The sequence below is a fragment of the Lycorma delicatula genome, chromosome 3, assembly GCF_047948215.1.
Source record: "Lycorma delicatula isolate Av1 chromosome 3, ASM4794821v1, whole genome shotgun sequence".
NCBI classification, from domain to species: domain Eukaryota; kingdom Metazoa; phylum Arthropoda; class Insecta; order Hemiptera; family Fulgoridae; genus Lycorma; species Lycorma delicatula.
Window position 1 is genome coordinate 61,368,030 of NC_134457.1, and position 16,236 is coordinate 61,384,265.

Sequence of the window (16,236 nt, forward strand, 5' to 3'; positions counted from 1 at the left end):
TCAAGGGGTTCCATAACATCAGTATTGTTGAGTTGTTTTGTTTATTTATTGTTTTATTTGCTAGAGAAACATCTACTCATGGTATACTTAAGTTTAGTATAAGTAGAAGTGTTTTTAAAAAAAATTACATTGTCTATATAAATTATTTGAAGATATTTTTTGTTACCTTTATTACTTATTAATGTATTAATTTTAATGATATATAATATAATGACATTTTAATACTCCAAGTATTTTTGCAGTAATATTAAAAAAAAATAGAAAGTATAGGGTAAAAAGTAATAACTATTTACGCTTACTGGAGAGCCTTTTTTAATTGTTTCTCTGGATTTCTTTTCTTATTTTTATTGAAGTACATGTTTCTCACCTCTGTGTTCTTTGCATATAGGTTTTTGAAATGGACAGTAGTGTTTTTGTAACCATTGAATAAAAAAAATTAAATTAATTAGAAAATAATAAATTGACTTAAAAAACAAAGTAAATAGTACAACAGTAATTTCTTTAACACTTCTTTAAATTTTGATATTTGAAGAGATCCCAAATTAATGATTAACAAATTGTTGGCAGTTGCTTTTAATTTGGTGCTGATTTCTAAAAGTTTAAAATAGTTTCACACCCCAAAACATAAAATATTTAAGTAAAAAAAAACATCTTAATGAAAATATATCTTTTTATTCAGGATTGTAAGTATTTAATAGACTACCAGGGTCAAGGAAGAGATAATATAAGACTGTTTACTAAATGTAAACAGTAAGTGTAAATTAAATGTATATCAGATTACTACAGTTTGATGAGTCTAAAAAAAATAACTAAATAATATAGATAATTTTCAAAAGTTTCCTTTAGTGGCCTCTTCTTGACAGTTTTGAACTTGCTTCCCAAACATATCTGTGATCTAAGTTGTTTGTTTAATGTTTAGTAATTTTGTTATATATATATATATAATGCCATACTTTTCATGGCACTGAGTATAGTCACATATACACAAATACAGTGTGACAGTTGAAAATTTCGTAATAATTATAAAAAATTTAGTAACCATTCATTTTGTATCTACTGCAGAAAGACTAAATTTAAAGCCAAATGAAAAAGGATCAATTTTCTCAGTGGTGATTTCTTTAATAATTTTTAAAGTTTTGTATATTGCAGTTTTATTTTTGTTTAAATTTTGGTACGTTTACAAAAACCCCGGTCAAATTCAAAAGAAAGCAAAGGAGAGAATCCTGTGTATTGATATAAATAAGATAAAAATGAAAAGAAACAACGTGTCGACATAGCCATCGGCGTAAACTAAACTTTCTATATTGCAAGTTTGTGTTTTTTCGTAAATTCCCCATCTAATTTTCGAAAATTTTCGCGTAAAAATATTTTGAATATAAGAATAACTTTACATTGGGTCATTATAAACATCAATCCAAAATATATTAAGAAATAAATGATGACAATAAGATAATGAAAAATACTGTCAAATTTCTACGTAGACAATGCAATTTTTTTCAGACAAATAGTGAGAAAAATATACAATGGATTTACATAAGGAACTTTTTCTATGAAATAAAGAAATAATTCTCGAAACCAACCCGTGAGCAGAATAAAACATTTTGGTCTTATTATTAACTCTTCATCTTTTGGAAATGATTTTAGTGAACTTACAAATACTAGTGTATTTGTAAAATGTTACATTTTAAAGGCTTACATTAGTAGAAAAGTCATAAAGAGGAATTTTAATATTAATGATTTTACTAATTAAATATTATATTGTTCTTTTTTCTAATTTATGTATTAAATATACAAAATATTAAATATCTTTTTATAAATGAATCGGTTGTTTTAATGAAGTATATTCTCTGCAGCAGATATGTGTCAGCTGCATATATAAAACAAAATTAAATAACATGAAACTGTAATAATGTAATTTATTCAATCTACGCAAAAAAAAAAAAACTGTAAAATTAATTTTCATGAAATTTTAGCTGCGAAATAATGTAAAAATGATATCAGAATATAAATAGAAAAGATAGTACAATCGATGACCAAGTAAAAATTAAAAATAAGGATAAATATCCTCAAATCGTTTACGTAGAAAATAAAATTTTTCGTTAAAAAGTTTTTTATTTAGCTCTCTGAAATAAACTTAACGGGCCATTAAATTTGTAATGATGATTACCAAATGACCAATTAAATTGGTCATTTGTTAAAATGTAAGACTTGAAAATTGATGAAAAAAAATTTATTACTGAAAAATTTTATTTTCAAGTACGTTAAAAACCTGTTGAAAAAATTTCATTACACCTAAAATAAAACGTATTCTTTTACAAATTATTTTATCAAATCATGTTTAAATTAGAAAAACGAAAAACATTTATTTGTTTTTCACAGCAATAATGCACTTTCTGTTAAAACGAAAATTAAAAATATAAAGGTATAAAATTACAAACAAATCTGTAAAAAAACATTGGAATATATACTAAGAATTATGTATAAATTTTCAGTTTTATTTATATGTGAAAGAGTAATTAATATTTTAAGCGACAACGTTAAAATATTGATAAAATCCTTTAATAATAGGCGGGTGAATTTTTGTGAATATTCCCTAATTTTTATTGTTTTGCCTATGAAATAAAAAAGATAGTTTAGGTTCACGTAATCATATAAGAATATACAAGCAACTGATTTTTTTTTTTTGTATTTATTATTTCTTGAAGTATTTCCATATTTTTTTTTAAAGTTTTTGGAAATTTAATTTTCTATAATTCCTTACGCCTAACTTTTATTAAACTGAAAAAAGGTTTTCAATTCGATTCATATTTCTTACATACAAAATGATTCAGGAAGAGTGTAACATACTTTCAGGGTATCTTGTACTGTGAAATAAAAAGAAAATTCTTATAAACATACGTTCGGAAAAACTTCTTAAGCGAGTGTCAGCTGGTGAAAAATTTCACCCTGATTTCTGCGCGTTAGTAAAATTAAACCGGACTGTAATTCTTGTGACCCAAAATAAGAAGGAAATTGAAAAAAATAGGTCCAGAACTATATTTTAGAAGAATTTTAAAAATTCGGGGTAAAAGGCAAAAGATTATTGGATCGAAAAACATACTGTTGTGTGACGTAAAATGAATTTTTTAAACATGTAATAAACACATAAAAGCTTTAAACAAAAGTTGTAGAGAATTTGATTCTAAGTAAAAACGTACAATTTATACAGACAACTCATTATTGGCGGTGGGGGTATGCATTCGTCAGTTGACGTTGTGTGTTTGTAACTGTGTCTGTGTGAGTATATTATATAAGTTTTGTGAATTCATCGTGTTTTGTTTTATTTGCGAAAATTATCAATTAACTTAAAAAAATAAGATTTAATTAATTAAATTTGTAAATTATTTTGTAATTTTTACTTTTTATGTTTTTAACGGATTTTATTTCTTTAGACCATAGTAAGTTCAACGTAGGATAATATTATAATTCCACTTTATTATCGAGGAAGATGAAAGCAGTGGGGTATATAAGAAAAAATCAGGGGGCGTAATCCCCCTGATCCATAGACAGACGAGAGACGTCGTGTTTAATGTTTTAATTTTCATGACAAAGGAGGCACAAGGAGATCCTTCTTAAACAAGTTCAGAAACGTGTCGCCCAAGCTACGGGAAGTTTAGTCAGTATCGTTAAAAAAATTTTAAACGAACCAATAACTAATCCCGATAAAAGCTTTAGCACTCCTAAAAGAATCGTAACAGTTTAAAAACTAAATCGTCTGTAGATAACTTTGATAAATGTAACATTCTTGAAACGATTTATAGTTTTCATATTGATAAAGAACTCTTCGATTAACGGTACTGCCGGTCGTAAAAGAGAGAATTAATTTTCAAGGAAGCTTTTGGTCTTTATGTAACATTATCAAAGACATAGGGTTCAAATGGAATAAAACTATAGATAATAGAAAAATTTTAGTAAAAACATTAGAAAAATGGGAACTGTGAGGCTACGTTATTTAAGAGCTGTTAAAGAGTAACGTAACCAAATCTGAACACATGCCAGCCATACCAAATTAATATCGTGGAGTGACGATTCTGTTGCGGTTAGAGCGTTAAGTTCGCGCTTCTTGTATTTAAATCTGGTACCAAAACAGGAGATTATCATATCCATATGAATTCTGTTACGAGCGGTGGGTAAAACAATAATTAATTCCTAATCTTATGATTTGATTCAGATCTGCTATTTACCAAATACATTGCAATGTTCGTACGGTAGTGTAGTACTTCCCGCGCCATTTTTTCTCTTTTGTTCTTTCTCCCTTCTCCTATGTGAATGTCTTCCCCTTCAAACTTATTGTGGTTTACAGCAAGCTCTATAACAAATTTCTTAATTAAAAAAAAACATAGACTGACTTCTATAGTGACGCGAATACCAACACAACACAAAAGTATATTTTATTTTTAAAATATAACTTTCATCCACTATTCTACAAATTCTGATTTACATCAAAGAGGATGGGATTCTCAGCGCATTTGGAATTTTAAAACATTTCCTTTAGCGTTATTTGCAATAAATAGTCCTTCAAAAGTTGTTTAAAATTAAAATATCTATATAAATAAAGATGTAAATGTTCATTTGTTCAAAATCTTTAACTTCCGAAAGTTCTTCACCGATTGCTTTGAAATTTTGACACAACGTTTCAATGTTTCCGATATGTGTCTCCGCTACAGACTAAAAAACTACCGAACGGGCGGGGAAGTAGGGAGAAAGGGAATAATCGGATTAGGGATCAGAAAAGGGAAAATCTAAAAATTTAAAAAGGGAAGAAGGGGAAATGGAAAAAAGAAAAGGAGGGAAATGCGGAAAGGTGAAAGAGGAAGGGGAAGGGACAACGGAAAGAGATATGGGGAAGTAAGGGAAACGAGGAAATGTGAAATGGGTAAGGGAAATTGTGGAAATAGGGAAATTATAAATGGGGAAAATTAAAGGAAATGGAAAACATGAAAATGGGAAAAATAAATTGGGAAAAAGGAGAAAGGTAAAAGGGAGAAAGGGAAAGATTAAATTTTGTGAAGTTCCGTAATATTAATTTTGTTAATATTTTAACAAACTTTCAATTGCGTTCATTTAATTTATATATATACTCAAATCTAGCAATAGCGAAGCATTGCCGGGTATACTAGTTAAATATAAAAATTTCTTCGTTTTCTTCTTGCCTTACAAAGCGCAGAAATTATTTTTTGCCCAAAGAAGTGGAGCAGGATTTGCCAAAAGTTTCAAAAACTACTTTCTATTAACGTCCGTTTTGGAAATTTCGATATAATAAATTTTCATTTTTGTATTTGTATTATTTTTTAATGTACTCTGATTAAGTAAACTCGAACGTTTTATATATAGTATTTTAAATTAAGAGAACAAAGATCTTTATTATACAATTTCTATTTGAAACGTAGACAAAATTAAATTTAATTTACCTTACGATCAGTCATTAATTTGTTATTCGTTAAAACATTTAAGTTTTTACGTAGTATGCTATCAAATACAAATCAAGATTATCAGGAACATTGTATGAAATGATATAACGAAAATAATCTGTATTTTGAACAATGTATTGTAAAAATATAAGCTAGTGCAAAATTTACATATTTGTCTGATAACGCCCACGAGTACGCGCACGCACGCACGCAAACACACACACACACACACACACACACACACACACACACACACACACACACACACACACACACACACACATACACACATACACACATACTCGCTCGTTCACACTCGTGTATATATAGACGATGTATTTACGTGTGATATCTAAGCCCTGGTCATGACGATGACGAACACATAGCCTACAGTGTTATCAAACAACTGATTCTTGTTTAGATACTTTGCCTTTGGTATCATTTTGTAAATAATCGCGCAGTAGAATACAGAGAACGATAACGGTAGATTTACCGCCCACATACTCGCTTGTGCAATCTTCTTCCCGTGACTTCTGACCTTTCTGCATCGGGTGGTTCAATATTGAGCGGAGGGAGTTTTGTTGTATTCTTTAGGCTGCTATGAACGAAGTGCTTCATTACGCTACCAAGAAATGCGTACATAGCGTACATTACATTTTATTTATTGTATTTTAATTTTTTTCGATTTTTTTTAATATCGCATTAACTTTAATGGTAATTAGCGACACCTAGCGAGTCATATATATAATTTTAAATTATAGAATTCTACTTGTAGTAGTAAAAGTTATAATTGGTTACTAATAATTCACACATATATAATGATGAAAATTCAACTTCTTCAATTTTTTAGATCTTGGTTTATTTTGTGTTTCATTCTTTCCGTTTGGTGATGTGAACAGTCGGTAATAATGTGCTTTACTGATAGATAATCTTTGTAATACTCCATAGATTTCACTCCTTTTGCAATGTGAGATGTAGGTTCCTGAAGTTAGCGAGTGCTATTCTCAATCCAGTTTTGATTACGTGTTATTTTGGAAATGAGCGTGCACGATTTTCTTCATCAGTACTTCATATTTTATAAAGTTTTTGAGGTTGATCTATTGCCATTTTTCGCTCCAGCTATTAATTAATTACTTTCGCTAAGTGTTCGTGAGATTCAGCAGTTTGTTTAGCCAACTTGAGGTCTTTTGGCTTTGTTTACGTTTCGTTTATTTTTTGGATTATGGAATTGCCCGTTAATTTATTTTCTATTGCTGTGTATTTTAATTTTGACTTGCGGAATGAGAATGCCTCGGTTAGTTTGGTTAGAACGGTAATTGTTAAAGTCAAGTGGCGGAGCCGCTGTCGGCGAGGGGTCGACCGCGCTACCGATGGCAAGGTAGTCCATGCAACCGTGAGATATGCAAAAGTAAATGTCATGCGGGACTCTGAGATGGAGCTGGGTGAGAGTAAGAGGTCTGTCCTCGACTCCCTTGTGGACCAGATTGGAGTCTTTAAATCGGTTAATTAGTGTATTTTGTAGTGGGTGATTAAATGAGTGGTGTGAGTTGGGAATACACCAATTAACCGATTTGGAATTGCATTTGACTCGTTACTTAGGTTTGGCGGTGGTGACTGTGAGATATTATCAGTTGGAGGGTCTGAAGATAACCTCCGATAAAGCCCTCCAGGGCTAGGAACGGGGTGTGGTGTGCGACCCGATTCTCCACCACTCCGGGATTGTGTTGTGTATTTTAATTTTGTTTTGTTTCATTTTTTTTTTCTATCACCCAATAGTTTTAAATAATATAATTTATTGAAATAAATGATATTAAAATAAATGATGTTTTACACCCGTAAAACAATACAGTTAAACCAAACAATTAATGAAATTTATTGTTATACGTCGACATTTAAAAATGTCGATGTATTGTGTCAACGTTTTAAAAAAAGTTATTTAACTCTTTAATAATGTCTTTCCAATATAATAGTAAAAAAAAATTAATTATATCTATTAATAATAGCATCACTTATGTTAAAAAAGAAAAATAATAAAGTTGCAAAACATAAAAGTATAATAAAAAAACTTAAAAATAATAAGCATGCATTTATAATAGTAGTAACAGTCCAAAAATAAATGACGAATTTGTGATTATTGGTTGGTAAAATGTTATACCTAGAGATATTTGAAATTATTTTCCTAATTTCTTTCTTACGCCTCCGAGTTTAACAATTAATGTAATTAAAATGAATACTAGTATACCAATATTCTATACTAGTATTTATATAACAAATATGTTTTGGAAACAGATGTTAAAAAAAGAGCCCGTCTCCTACAGGTAAAAAATCGGTGTTAGGATGAAACACAAAATTTGATCTAAACTCAACAATAAGATAAAATGGTTGCAGTCAGAAGTTGATATTGTTAATAGACTTGTCCTTCTCAGTTCTGTGATAGGATATCTGCTAATTTCAATACACACGCGCGCGCGCCCGCGCGCGCGCGCGCACACACACACACACACACACACACACACACACACACACACATTCAAATCTACCTTATTTAATTAATGATAAAATAATAGACTATGTCGATGAGATATTTGTAATTTTCATACAAGTAATTTTCAGTTACATGTATTCATGATCATACTACAAGGAAATTCAAGAAATTTATATAAAAACTGATTCATATCCTTTTTTTCTAAGGTTGTTTCATTTAACTTCCTTCTTTATAAAAAAAAAACATTAATTAATGTAGATTTAAAATTTACCATAAACGTGTATTTATTAGTAAACGTTTAAGTAAGCATGACATGCGAATATAAAAGATATTTACAAATTATTATTATTATAATATTAGGTTGATATAATCCATTCATAAAAATATGTGAACTATGTATAACAAATACATAAACAATTTCATTATAATTATATATATATATATATATATATACAAAAATATATGTACATACATATATTTTTAGAATGATGAAAGAAAAGATTATTTCAGTAATTCATTCGAATGAATAAAATCTCTTAAGAGCAGAATAACTCATAAAACAATAAAAATAAAGAAAAAGTTTAAGTTGTAAAAATAATAGCGTTAATAAAAGCTACGTATTAGTTGATATAAAAAATAAATTTATATATACCAGATATGGCTCTCTAAAAGCAAAGAAATGTAATTAGGTGTAAGATAATTTGATTACAGTAGATTAATGCTCCCTAATAATAATAACGCAGACCGCAGCCAGAAGAATAATCTTACTCTTTAAAAGCGATGAAAAATTTTAATAAAAATTTACGGAAAATTTTTTGTGAAAATATAAATCTAATTTGCTGTTCTTCATTTCTTTCTACTGTGTGATTAAAATTTCGTTTCAACACTCTTAACCTACGTTAATATCCTGTCCATCATATATGATAAAGCATAAAGCAACGGAAATTTTCTTTATTCGCTGTTTTTATAGTACATTTTTTTCATCATAATTCAACCGCTTTTTAGTCTTTAAAGCTCATTACTCCGAGATTGCTTCTGCTCTTAGGTAGATGGGATTTGAAGGAATTTTACCGCTGGATATCAATTTTAAATTTAGCTTAGGCTGTCTGAAAATGGAAGAAAGTGTCAAAATTAGACTACTGGTAAAGAACCAGGATAGTCACTGATAGGCAACACTAATGAACACCACTGTTCATTTTTAACTATTCCCTGTTAATATTTAAATTCCTACAATATTATATTTATATTTATAACTTTTGATATTTATTTGTAACCAAATTCTTATAAACTTTTTTTTAGCATTAGGTATTGTTTTTAAAAATGATATGAAACGACAATTTTGTAGCGTGTGAAAATTCCTTGCCTGCCCGGGATTCGAACCCGGACCTCCGGATGAAAAGCAGAGACGCTATCACTCGCACAACGGAGGCCAGAATATTCTTATTCAATTACTATAGGTTATTTTAAATTTTGATTAGTTAATATGTATTTTGCAATAGAAATTTTTCTAATTAATGATAAAAAAAATATAATAAGTAAATTTATCTCAAATCATATCTGCTGCAGATATTCATATTTAGAAGTAAAGAATAAGGAAGTGTATCCTAAATGATCCCATTAATTTCTTCCCTATAAGAGAAATGTATAATTCAGGTAACTGAATTAAAATGTCTATAAAAAAACTAATAAAGTATAAGTCATTTATACAATTTAAACAGGAGATAAATTAAACCTGGTGTGCTTGAAATGACTTCTTTTCAAAGTGGAAGCTCTTTTGCTTGTACGAACTTTTATATATTTTTTATCTTATTTTGTTTTGATTTTGGTAAGTTGTTTATACTCTATTATAGCAATATTCAGTTCATAATGATCTTTTTTTCTTTTGTTTTTTCTCTCGAAGCCTCCCAGTGACGGATCCGCATTTAAGCATAACACAGTCCTGGGAGGTGGCACGCCTCTAACCCCCAGTGCAAGGGTTCTACCAGGGCCGGCTATGCCGGACTCGGCATCGGTCTTAATTGCTCCGGGATGCCAGAGTCCCCGTGCTTCATAGTCGGCACCCGTCTCACTGCCTCTGTAATCTGCCTCACTGGCATCGCTTTCGATGTCTCGAAGGTGGACCACCGTCCGGCGGCTTTCTCTTGATTTCAGATCAACGTTGAGGCCCGAAGCCTTGTCCCGCAACACAGTCTTCAAAGCAGCTGCTTTATCAGCACCCTTGAATACAAAGTTCGCCTCCAGACCCCTTCCGCGGCGACAGAAGTTCACCCGCCTCCTCACTGGCAACTTAGGAGGTCGGCAAAGGAATGCCCAGCCGCCTTCACGACGATGGTGCCACTTTCTGAAACCGTCGGGGTTGATCGTTTGACAGCCGAAACCGCAACGCCTCGTTGTCCCGCTGAGGCCCTGGGCACCACCACTCTTGGGGATCCCGTCCTGCCAAAAACATACAACAAGAGACGCTCCACCACGACCCTATCCGGCCCTCCAGCAAAGCAAACAACGGAGTTGGAGACTCATGCTGTATCCTTCACAGAATTACCCCCAGTGTATCTAGGTATCCGCTGATGAGTCATAACACAAGCAAAACCACCGATCGACAGGAGATTCTGCATTCCTCCACAAAATTTGAGGGGTATCCTCCACCACATCGCCAGGCTCAATTGTCGTTTTGACTATGGCGTTTTTTTGATTTGTCGCAGACAGATATCAGCCTTTACCATCAATGAATCATCAATTCCTGCTTCATAACTACAGCTGGCCAGTTCCTGGTCGCTGCTCTGACCAACTCTTCATCCATTAATGACCACTTCAAAATATTACGTAGGTTGCGATCTCTTATTGGAGTATGTGTGTCAACAGAAAATTGAGTCCGTATATCAGCCTCTCTAGAGTCCGAGTAGCCGAGTCCGACACATTGCGTCGTCCTGGTCTCGACATCAGTCGACATCAGGCATCTATATAGATTATCCATAAGATTTTACAGATCCGACGAGAGATCACACAACTTCCCCGTACAACTCTTCATTTACACCTTGGTGTAAATATTCTTGTGGACGAGGTCCCGCAGTACTCCAATCTCCTTAAACAGTTTGGATAACCCGTCAGCAAAATGCTCCGTTTCAGGAATTACACGGTCCTCCTCATCGCTTTCCCACATACCTTCCTCTCCACTTTCCCCGGTAAAATCACCAAGGACTTCAGAACCAAAGTTCCATTCATCTCCTCCATCGACTCAACATGACTCATACTACCCGTTCGGATCTTTTTCTGCGATCCGTCCTTCGGTGGGGACTGTATCTGTTGCCGCTTAAGTTGCGGCTTACCCACTACTTCAAAATCGCTCTCTTCCATTTCCACCCTACACGGAGTAGGAGGAGCAGTAAATCGCAAAGGCCAGACTCGCGATCCTCATCCGTCGAAGAATGGCCAGACTCAGGAACATCATCAACACGACAACCGCGGTTATACTGCCGCACATAATCTGTGGCATCTTTCCTCGAAGAAGGAGTAACCTCGACTTCACTTTCTGGCCGACATCAACAGCCATATCCACTGAGGAGCACCTCAGCGACTTGTGTACTTTTTTGCGAAATTACACAAGTTCCTCGCACCCGTTTCTCAGACTTTCCGTCCCCAAACAAAAGTTTACGGGTTCTACACCCTCTCACAGGCCTCATCCACTCGCAGAGGCCTTATTTGTATCTCCCACTAGATTTTAGACTATCCTTATCCAAGATCCCAAAATCTCATTCAAAGTCGAAAATGTAAACAACTCGGATCAGCTGTTATAAACAAATTTGGAATAAAACAGTTTCTCGCGTTAAAGTAATGTAAAACCACCAAAGTTTGAGTAAAGTCACTCAAGAAACAGTATAGAAGGGCAATTAAACCCAAACAATAATAAAAATAGTTATGCAATCCAAACAAATATAAAAATTGTTCTCCTTAGCAACACGTGTATAGGCGAGAATCTAATTACACAAAATTAATACAAACCAAGTTTATAACTCCAGAAACGAGCGTTTCAATGTCCAAATGATATTCCATACGAAAAAACGTATCTTCCTAATTTAGTGACAGAATGTAAATTACTCTTCTTTTGTATTCCATTTTCAAAAAGAAAAGCAGTGATTTGAAGAACTCCTTTTGTTGGTAAGTGTACAAATAACTATTTTCCACAACTATATGTATGACATATATAAAGCCGAAAGTTTGTTCTCGCATTACGCGAGAACCAACTACCCGATTGCTTTCAAATTTGCAGGATACATTCCGGTTATAACAGGAAAGGGTTTAAGCTGTATACCGAGGCCTAACCTCCTTCGGGTGATGTTGTAAATTAAAGATACTCATTAAAGAAAAAAAAATTAATCCTGCTATTTCATTGTTATATTTCTGTCACCATTGCAACAGAAATAAGTTATGCATTTTTTGTCGTCAAATGTGTATATACTTTAATTTCCATAGTTACTATTATTCTGTCTTTTGTAATTTAGTTTCTTTTTGAGGTATTAGTAAAGTCTGATTACTTTAATTATTATTTATATTATTCTCACAATAATGAGGGTAACGAACATTGCGGGAACTAGGATCCACGCAGTGGTGGGATGCCTGCACTTTAACTTGAAACTTGAAATTATCTAAGCAATTATCTAACATTACATTTCTGTGTGTATTTTCATATAAAAAATGAGAGTAGCAGAAAAGAATTCTTATATAAACTAAGTTAATGAGAGTAGAAGAACATATTTTTAATATAAAATGAGTTGTGCACAGCTGAACGAGTATATTGTTTATTATTTACAATGAAGGTATTATTAGATGTTTTCACCCTCTTTCAACTGCACTTTGGGTTTTATCTACATTGTAAAGAAGAATGTTTCGTGTACCCGTTTGTCTTTTATACAGATTACAGCTTTATTCCAATTGTGATGAAATTTTGTATACTAACAGTTCCTATCAAGAAGAAAATTATCTATATTCCATTTTGAAAAACAACTCCATCTCTTTTCTACCAGCAAAATTTTAAAGCCCAACTTTGCAGTTTTTGGCTAATATCTCAAAAACCTTGAGGAAATCTACCTAAGTGTTCATTTTCTGAAATTCCAAAAATTTACTACAAAATGCCGTCTTCCAGGCTCTAAGAACCTTCTTACTTCCGAAGTTAATAACAATCAGTCGGTGCACAACCTGTTTTGTTCTTTACCCCGTTGTGAGTGTGTCACCATTTCATCTGCTACCTCCTTCTCACCCGTTTTCTACCTCATTGTCGATGTCACTTGCTCACTGTTAGGCTACAAAATAACCGGCTAGCTGAATTTCAAACAGCATCCATAGCTACCGAAACTGAATATCAAAAGTGGGTCAAAGTGCTCAAGCTACATGTCAAGTACGCCTGCGGAGCCACTGGTAGGCGCTAGTTATAGATATAAAAAAATTTCTAAAACTGAAATAAATATTCAGTGTTTTTTTTTTCATTTAATAGTTTTTAATAAATAGACGTAAAAAAAAAGAATAACTAATTAGAAAGGATGTCTCGATGTCATTTGCTTGCTATTTTTGGATCTGTGAACTATACTCATTCCTAGCTGTACAAGTAAATATATATTTTCTGTATTGGTAAATTTTTTCATGGGACAGACAGCTGATTCTTTTGTGATTTGTCCTGCAGTCAAAAGACCACAAGGCAAATCACAAAAAAAAATTAAAAACAATAATTGGTTTTCGTAAAAACCTTATTTTTAAAGGTAAAAGCTTAAATAAACTTGGTACTAAACATACTTTTAGATATTTTAATAAGGAAAAAATTGTTTATAACAATTTGTCTATAATGAATGTAACTTTTATTTTACGTATCTGTTTCAATGAAAGAAGTAAATAGATTATATGTGTAAGTTAATTTACATATTTATTGGTAGGGCTGAATGATTTAATTTAGAGTTAGATTACATTCACACAATGTTGAGGATGGGCTAGGTTGACCCTTAAGGTATTTGAACCTCTGACTCTTTAATATTTAGAGGAAAAGAAGTTTTGCCACGGCACATATTTAAGTCCATAATTGTGAAATTAGTACTGTTCCAATCAGGTAAAAATGATCTGATCGCCATGAAAGTTTAGACGAAGTTCATCACTGCCTACAGGAGGCCTTTAGGATGAGGTTGTTTGTTTAATTTTGTGATTCTTCTGAGAGAAATTGTCTTTTTCATATCTCATTAATTTTCCTTGTATCCATTCTCTGTTGTCAGTTTTCCTGGCATAAATTTCATCTGTTAAAGGCATGATGAAGATTCCAGGATTAGTAATGCTAATGTATCTTTAATATGGTCGTATGAAGAATACCTGTAGACCGACAGGAGTACTCTGTTTCCTGGTACTTGAACAATAAGCCTAAAGTACCTGTCGGATAAATTCTTGCCTCCCACAAATATATAAATTAACATCGTATTACTTTAAGGTGCTGAACGGTACAGAGTGACCAGAAAGTCACCGTAACCCCCTAAAGTTAGAACTAAAAATTTGTAATAAGTTATAAATGAAAAATGCGATGTAATAATGAATTATTTTATTTACTCACTTGATACTTAGTATTAAATGTAATGGTTCAGTGGGTCTGTGTGTTCGTTCGCTCCCATGTTGCACACACAATTCTATACTTCGCGTTACCACGTCCTCTATGACATGTGACAGAACATTTTTAGTGTTACGTCACGGAAGGGGTCCCTCATAGCATCACGTAGTTCTTCATGTGTGGTGTGGTGACGTGCAGATACGTGTGCCTTGATAATTCCCCATAATGAATTGTGAGGTGAGATCAGGACTTAGTAGTGCCCATGATAACGGACTGGTGACGCTGGAGTACCGCGGTACCAATCCAATGACCTAGAATTTTTTTATTCAGAAACACGCGGACTGATAGAGCAAAATGTGCAGGTGCTCCATCCTGCTGCACCCGTACTTGTTCCACGAGATTCTTTTCTTGAAGCTGTGGTATTAACCGTGCCTCCTACATCTCCAAATAAGTTTGTGCATTCACTGGCAGGCCAAAAAAGTAAGGACCAAATAAATGACGAGATGTCATCCAGCCATTTCATGACGTGCGGTGGATTTCTTTCCAACTCTGTTGCGTAATAAGTATTTTCTTTCACCCAAAATAACACATCTCTGGCAGACGAACTGCGATAGATTGCACATTCGTCAGTAAAAAGCACCTTTCCGCGGTTCACTGCAGTGGGAATTTTTCTAATACAGCCCGGCAGGATGAAGCGCGGCATTCCATGTCTACATCTGACAGTTCGTTCATTAACATCGGACGAAATGGCCTAACTTTCAAATCCTTTTTCATATGGTCCTGAATTTTTGTCCATGGTATACGAAGTTTAGCTGTCCCTTTACGAGTTGATTTCATTTGGAATTGTTCAAATGGAAACTGCAATAGCAGGACTTGTTTTTAACAGCGTTAACTTTTGTCCACTCCGTGGGTAATCTTTAAGACTACCTAATTCAAGCGCACGTTTTTCTCCAAGTCGATATTGTTTATGGTGGAGGCTCATTAAAGCGTTGCCGAAATATGTCATTAATTAGCTTAATTTTTTTATTCGTATGTTGTCGTTCATGAGCCCATACACTTATCATTAACCTCTCCTTGGTGCTGTAACGTTTCGTGTCAGCCATTTTAGCACAACTGTCTTTTACTCAGTTGTAAAAAACGTTGTAAAAAATGTTGCCAACCGACCCCCAACGAAAATACCGTATGTTCTAAACACATAAGAACTCATACTTTTAATTAACTTTAGGAGTACGATGACGTCCTTGCTATACTGTACATGAAAATAGTAATAAAATACATTTTTTAATAATTCTATGATTTTAATTAAACCACATGTTTAATTTAAGTTTGTGTAAAAGCTTCTGTGTGATTCAATCTTAAATAATAAATGTTTTCTTTGCAACAAGAACAACCCCAGTTTCTTTCTCTTAAAAAAATAATTTTTATTGTTATACAGCAGTGTAAAGGTCCATTCACACTGAAAGTTGACGTAAGCTAAGGTTTATTGTTTTAACATTTTACATATAAAAACTGGATCGTTTATTTAAATACATTGATTTACGTAGAAATAAATTTAAGTTAATTATGCCTTGCAATGTCACAATAATTTTTTTTTATTATTTTTAATTTGTTTTTATACGAGTATTTCGTAGGACATGCCCATAACGCAGCTGTGTATTGATCAAAAGCTGTGCTGGAATATTGATCATAACCGCACAAGTGTTGAGATTTTGTTTTCAATTTGTTTC